This window comes from Podarcis muralis, chromosome 9 (genome assembly GCF_964188315.1).
Source record: "Podarcis muralis chromosome 9, rPodMur119.hap1.1, whole genome shotgun sequence".
Taxonomy (NCBI): domain Eukaryota; kingdom Metazoa; phylum Chordata; class Lepidosauria; order Squamata; family Lacertidae; genus Podarcis; species Podarcis muralis.
Window position 1 is genome coordinate 3,705,030 of NC_135663.1, and position 7,641 is coordinate 3,712,670.

Below are 7,641 nucleotides of genomic sequence, written 5' to 3' on the forward strand. Positions count from 1 at the left end.
CCCCCCCAAAAAAAACCCAAGGTGCATCCTATAGGGCGGTGCGTCCTATGGGGCGAAAAATGCGGTAGATACTGCTCCGGCGGGAAGTTAAACGGCATTTCCGTGCGCTGCTCTGGTTCTGGCTTAGTCATCCTGGGCACATGACCCGGAAGCTGTACGCTGGCTCCCTCGGCCAATAAAGCGAGATGAGCGCAGCAAACCCCAGTCGGTCATAACTGGACCTAATGGTCAGGGGTCCCTTTACCTTTCCCTAAGATAGAGGGAAGGTTACTCAAACAAAACTATTTATACTATATCTGCTCCTAAATCATTTCCTCAAGCTTTTTTATAATGTACATTACAGCGGTACCTTGGTTGTCGAACAGCTTGGCTCCCAAACAAATTGGCTCCCAAACACCACAAACCCGGAAGTGTTCCAGTTTGCGAACATTTTTTGGATGCCAAACTTCCGACAGGGCTTCCGTGGCTTCCAATGGCAGATAGGAAGCTCCTGCAGCCAATTGAAAGCCGTACCTTGGTTTTCAAATGGTTCCTGGAGTCAAACAGACTCCCGGAATGAATTAAGTTCAACAAGCAAAGTACATATATACTCTCTCTCTCTCTCTCTCTCTCTCTCACACACACACACACACACACACACACAGTGAAACAGTGATTGCTTAACTGCTTTAAACAATCAAGGTCAAGTATGAAGGAATTAGCAGTATAAGAACATCTTCAGAGTTGCCTTATTAGTCTTTCTGCAGCAAAAACAATACATTATTTTGGCAACTTAAAGACTATCAAATGTATTGTGTTATTGTGAACCACACAACACTTTAAAAGATGCCTGCAGCGTTCTATAGTGGGATTGTAGAGAGGTAGATCAGGGTGATAAGAAATGCAGGTAAGTGCATTGTTACAGTAACTCCCTCTAACAATTATATTAACTGGGAGAGGGTCTCCATGGCAACACTGCCTATAAATTGCCCATTGTGACTCTGCTTTTAAATAAGGCATTGACTTCACTGTCTACTTTATACTCCCACAGGTTGCGAATAAAATAAGAAACCAGTTCAATGGCTCCTAAAAAGCCACCAGGTAAGTCCCTTCGGTTACTATTTTCTCTTCACAGGAACACAGAGATCTGCTGACTTGATATGTTCCCTCCAGTACATTATACTGTAGAGAATTGACAGAGCTGAGATATTTCGGGCTGTTGCTCAAAGTTTATTTTTATGTTGATCATATCTCATCTCATCTCATCATATAACATTACTATGTTCATGCTGTCTTTATATAGATAAGCCGGAGAAAGCTGAACCACCCGCAGGAGACAAGGCCGCAAAAGCACCAGGTCTGTATGCTCATTAGCACATGGAGGAGGAAGGAACAGTAAAGGAAAGTTATGATGGGGAAGACCAGAGTTAGGACAAGCATTTTCTATAGGACCAGGGCATCCACCAAGTCCAACTGAGGAGCAATGAACTTGAGCTTGTGTCCACCATCTGCTGCTGGCAGTGAACAGCCCCAGCTTGAAATGAAAGCTCTCCTTGATGGGCCCTCGCCCTCACTACAACTCATCCACTGGTGCAGCCCCTTCCACTTACTTGATGGGGGGCAGCCAGATGGAACTCCACAACCCCAATCTTCCCATGGGTATGCTGTGTCCAATCTACTCTGCTAGTTGAGGATCAACTTCTCGATGTGAACTCTCATCTCAGTTCTACCTTTCACTATAAGAACATTATGCTTAGTGGGCAGAGTGGGACACTTAATCTCAGAGTCATGTGTTTGAGTCCCACATTGGGGAAAGATTCATGCATTGCAGGGGTTGGACTAGATGACCCTCGTAGTCCCTTCCGCCTTAGTCTATTATTCTATGAGAACATAGCAAGACCTTGCTGGGTCAGACCAAGGTACGTCTGGTCCCGGGTGATGTCTCTTCATGCTCCTGAGGCCCCCAGACAGGGAACATGGGCAGAAAAGTATCTTCAAGAAGCAATACTTCCATGCCAGAGTCCTTCATCCACTTTACTTTCCAAAGGGTCTGGCCCCCTGGCATTTCACAGTGGAGCAACCCCCCACCATGGGTTTGGGAAGCTGACTGCCATATGTTGATCTAGATGGGTTGCCAGAGATTATGGGAAATTTCTTGACTGGGGTGGCACTGGGTTGTTGTCTGTTGATGCCTAAAGCAGAATTTTCTCTCCTCCTGTCCATCAAGGAGAACTAACACCTTTGCAGGAAAAAGTGAAAAAGTTCTTCGAATCTTCATATTCCCTGTATGTTGGCGTAGTGCTTGTGATGGGCTCCGTTATAGGGGCAATAATGCTGACCTATCTGTGTAAGTTCCAGTCTTCTAGGAAAATATAAAAGGGTAATGGGCAGAATTACAATTCACTCTTGCTTGCTTCATTTCAGTGGAGACCTTTAAATGGAAAGGATAGGTTCTGGTCTCCACTAAGCCCTTTCACCCCCTGATTTCAGTTGGTGAGATAAATATTTAATGTACTCTCTCCCATTGAAACCAGTGGCACCGTAGGGTTGTCCCTGAAGAAATGCTCAGAGACTTTTAACTGGTTTGTTAAAAAAAGGCAAAGGACTCCAGACAGTTAAGTCCAGTCACATACGACTCTGGGGTTGTGGCGCTCATCCCACTTTACTGGCCGAGGCAGCTGACATTTGTCCACAGACAGTTTTTCTGGGTCATGTGGCCAGCATGATTAAGCCGCTTCTGGCAAAAGCAGAGCAGCGCACGGAAACACCGTTTACCTTCCCGCTGCAGTGGTACCTATTTATCGACTTGCACTGCATGCTTTCAAACTGCTAGGCTGGCAGGCACTTGGACTGAGCAATCACGGGGATTCGAACCAGCGACCTTCCAATCAGCAGGCCCTAGGCTCAGTGGCTTAGACCCCAGCACCAGCCGTTTCCCAACTGGTTCTTCTGGGAGTTCTTCTGGAATGTGCCTTGCTCCTTTGTACTCAGGCGATTAACCCCTTCCTTGGATGAGCACACTGCAATCTCTACCATCTGTTGCGGCCTAGGGTCCTCAAATCGTAGAAGTACCCAAAGCAGCTACACTACCTCGCGGATGAAGCAGGTTGGGGGCCAGACTGTTAATCTTGGGAGCCTGTAGAAAACCTTCCTAATGTTCATGGCCCAGCGTAAATATGTGCATTCAGCTGTTCCTTTCTTGACAAATCTGGACTGTGAGAGTAGGGAAGACCCAACCCTGGTCAGCCAAGCCAAGCCCACCTGGCGGCAGCTATCCTGCTACTGAAAGAGACTCAGTCAGGGGGAGGCAGGGGCGTTCCATGGGGGGGGGGCGGCTGCACTGGGTGTCATTCCAAAAGGGGGGGGCAAAATGCCGACCCCCAATCAGCAGTGACTCCCGGGGCGCGCCCTACTCACTGTGCACCGACCCCAGCGATATGCATCCCCCCAGGAAGCACGCCACCCCTACGGGCGGCACTCCATGCCCCCGGGACGCATGCCATGACCTCCGGGGCACACACCACGTCGCCCGTGGGTGGCACACCACACCCCCTGGGACGAGTGCTGCTCCAAGTACCAGAGCAGGTTGCTTCACCTCTGGGGGAAGGAGAGCTTCCCAAGGCTGAAATGCTTTCTTCAACTCCCAAGGGTATCGAGAGGCTGGAGTACCCACAGACGTCCTGGAGAACACCTCTGTCAAGGGTCATGTGGAGGGAGGAGGGGATTCTAGGTCTCAATCTCCTTGTCAAGATGAGGTAGCCATCATGTCCATCTCCTGTATGGGCCCGGCACCTTTGCAATTCAGAATACACACACACACACACACACACACACACACACATTCATTCATCTATCTATCTATCTATCTATCTATCTATCTATCTATCTATCTATCTATGAAGATATTGGGCTAAGGACTCTAAATTAGATCTTGAGGCTTGAAAATGGACCTTCCTAGAGGAGAAATTCTTCATTTACGAATTTTGGGAAGTGCATTACATATTGGAACTTATACGACAGAAGTCTCATCCCAAATGCAACTTAATCCCTTCCAAAGGGGTGCTGGGGGAAGCAAAGCTATTCTCCCACATGTGTTGAACAACTTTCCCCATCATCACCTTTAGATGTTAAGGAAGTGCAAAGGAGAGCCATATTTGAAGAAGGAACGACAAAGGTTCTGCAAATGGTAGAAGACACCTTTCCGGATCTTTTTGAGGCAGATGGTAAGTCATATGTTACTTTTTGTCTGCGCAGGAGCTCCTTACACGGCCCACCATCTCTTCTCATTGCTCAGTTCAGGGAAGTCGAAGAGGAATGGATGGGTTGCCTCATGCTCATTCTCAACTTCTCCATAAGCATGGTGTGTGGGTGTGGGTGTGTGGGTGTGGGTGTGCCGTGTTGGTGGAAAAATATATTGATATAAGAAAGAAAATTCCTGAATTCCAAGATCCAAGTTTGGGGCAAGAACCCAGCAGAGATTTACAGTCACAAAATATGCAGCAAATGTCAGCATGAAAGTATAGCCTGCTAGACCTTTAAAATAGGCTCTTCCAAGTGACTTCCAAAGTTTCCCTCTTCCCCCAGCAAACGAGAACACACACTTGGTAAGTTAAAGAATGCTTTGCTTACAAACTCTTCAAAGGTCAGATCCATGTGCTTCAGAAAAGGTGCACGGCAGGAAAACTTAGCTTAGCAACATTGTGGAGGAATATCCTAGAGTATTGGTACAGGAACTCAAGAGTGGCTCATGAGGAGCATGGGGCTGAGCTTGAGCAACCAGATCAAATGAAGAAAACGTTGCTTAGCAACAGCGTGGAGGAATTTCCTAGAGCAGGGGTCTGCAACCTTTAAGACAAAAAGAGCCACTTGGACCCGTTTCCGAAGAAACAAACAACTGGGAGCCGGAAAACCGGGAAGGTGACGTCGGGGCAGTGTGTGACTAACGCACGCACCGCCCCCATGCGACGTCACAGCCAGTACAGCGCCCGCCACAGTGAGGAGTGTCGGGTTACACAATGCGCCTCCTCCCCTCGCTAGTATCCGCCCCGGAGCCGCGGCAAAGGTGTAAAAGAGCCACATGCGGCTCCGTAGCTGCGGGTTGCAGACCCCTGTCCTAGAGTATTGGTACAGGAACTCGAGTGGCTCATGAGGAGCATGGGGCTGAGCTTGAGCAACCAGATCAAACCAGGAAAATGTTGCTTAGCAACAATATGGAGGAATTTCCTAGAGTATTGGTACAAGAACTCAAGAGCTTTAGCTTCAGCAACCAGATCAAACTTCATCACACACTGAGCTTCTCAAGTAGCCTGGGGGGAAACAATAAGCTTGATTACCTATTTCTTCCCAATGTAGATGAGTCTGGCAGGGCAACATACTCTATGGCTTGAACACCTTAATGCATTATTTAAAGTTAAGCATGTTGGCTTGCCGATCAAAAGGTCAGCGGTTCGAATCCCCGCGGCGGGGTGCGCTCCCGTTGCTCAGTCCCAGCGCCTGCCAACCTAGCAGTTTGAAAGCACCCCCGGGTGCAAGTAGATAAATAGGGACCGCTTACTAGCAGGAAGGTAAACGACGTTTCCGTGTGCGGCTCTGGCTCGCCAGAGCAGCGATGTCACGCTGGCCACGTGACCCGGAAGTGTCTGCAGACAGCGCGGGCCCCCGGCCTCTTGAGTGAGATGGGCGCACAACCCTAGAGTCTGTCAAGACTGGCCCGTACGGGCAGGGGTACCTTTACCTTTACCTTATGTTGGTTATACGAGGCTGATTAACCTACGTTTTGGAGTTGCAAAGTTGGAAGGGATCACAAGGGTCTTCTAGCTCAACCCCATGCAGTGCAAGAATCTTTCACCCAATGGGGGGGGGGGTTCAAATCCACAACCCTGAGATTAAGAGTCTCATGCTCTACTGACTGAGCTGTCCAGAAGCTCCAGGAAAGGACTGCAGCTGAGTGGACGTGCAAATGCCATTGTTGTTGTTGTGTCAAAAAAGATTGAGAAAGGAACACGACAAGGTTGCCCAATCTCTCCATTGCTTTTTATATCGGTCCTGGAGGTTTTGCTAAATATGATTAGAAGGGACCAATTGGTAAAAGGTATTCAAGTGGGAGCCAAACAGTATAAATTGAAAGCATTTGCTGATGACTTGGTATTGACTTTACAGGAGCCAGAATCAAGCACTAAAAGAGTATTAGAACTGATCCAAGAATTTGGTCAGGTAGCAGGTTTTAAGTTGAATAAGGCGAAAACTAAAGTCTTAGAGAAAAATCTAAATGAGATTGAGAGAGACAAGTTCCAGAAGGAGACAGGATTGACATTGGTTAAGAACGTGAAATATTTAGGGGTAAATATGACTGCTAAGAATGTGAATTTATTTAAGGATAACTATGAAAAATGTTGGACGGAAGTGAAAAAGGATTTAGAAATATGGTCAAATTTGAAGCTATCGTTGCTAGGTCGAATTGCTGTGATTAAAATGAATGTATTGCCAAGAATATTATTTTTGTTTCAAACATTGCAAATTTTGGATAAAATGGACTGTTTCAAGAAGCGGCAGAGAGATATCTCTAGATTTGTCTGGCAGGGCAAGAAGCCTTGTATAAAATTTAAAATATTAACAGATGCTAAAGAAAGAGGTGGATTTGCCCTGCCAGACCTTAAACTTTATTATGAATCAGCCGCATTTTGTTGGCTGAGAGAATGGATGCTTCTTGAAAACACGGACGTGTTGGACTTGGAAGGTTTTAACAATGTTTTTTGTTGGCATGCATATCTGTGGTATGACAAGGTTAAAGCACATAAAGCGTTCAAAAACCATATTGTTAGAAAAGCACTGTTCAATGTTTGGGTAAGATATAAGGATTTGTTAGAAAGTAAAACCCCAAGATGGTTGGCACCAATGGAAGCAAAGGCCCAGAAAAAACTCAATATGGAGGCCAAATGGCCGAAGTATTGTGAAATTTTGGAACAAGAAGGAGACAGACTAAAACTGCAGAGTTTTGAAAAACTAAAAAATAAAGTGCGAGACTGGCTCCATTATTATCAAATAATGGAGGTATATAATGTGGATAAAAAAATAGGCTTCCAAGTGGAAAAATCAAAATTGGAAACAGAATTGTTAGATTCTAAAGTTAAGAATTTGTCAAGAATGTATAACTTGCTGTTGAAATGGAATACTATAGATGAAACGGTGAAATCTGTTATGATTAAATGGGCACAAGATGTTGGATATAACATTATGATGGCTGACTGGGAACAGTTATGGACCACTGGTATGAAATTTACGGCATGTAATGCCTTAAAAGAGAACTTAATGAAAATGATCTATAGGTGGTACATAACAGCAGTCAAGCTTGCAAAAATCTATCATTTGCCTGATAATAAATGTTGGAAATGTAAGGAGACTGAAGGTACTTACTTTCACCTTTGGTGGACATGCCCGAAGATTAAGGCATTCTGGGAAATTATCTATAATGAAATGAAAAAGGTATTTAAATATACCTTCTTGAAGAAACCAGAGGCCTTTCTCTTGGGCATGGTCGGCCAGTTGGTGCCAAGGAAGGATAGAACTTTTTTCATGTATGCTACGACAGCAACAAGAATACTCACTGCAAAGTACTGGAAGACACAAGATCTACCCAACAGGGAAGAATGGCCGATGAAGCTG

The 7,641-nt window shown here is 45.9% G+C and overlaps 1 long non-coding RNA gene across 1 annotated transcript; it reads left to right on the plus strand.

The window, feature by feature from the left end:
- The first annotated feature begins 977 nt into the window (after window positions 1-977).
- LOC144328929 (uncharacterized) lies at window positions 978-4,194 on the plus strand. The gene is made up of 4 exons (XR_013394316.1): window positions 978-1,080; window positions 1,283-1,336; window positions 2,207-2,326; window positions 4,104-4,194. It is a non-coding gene; the product is annotated as an uncharacterized LOC144328929 (long non-coding RNA).
- The last annotated feature ends 3,447 nt before the right edge of the window (window positions 4,195-7,641 follow it).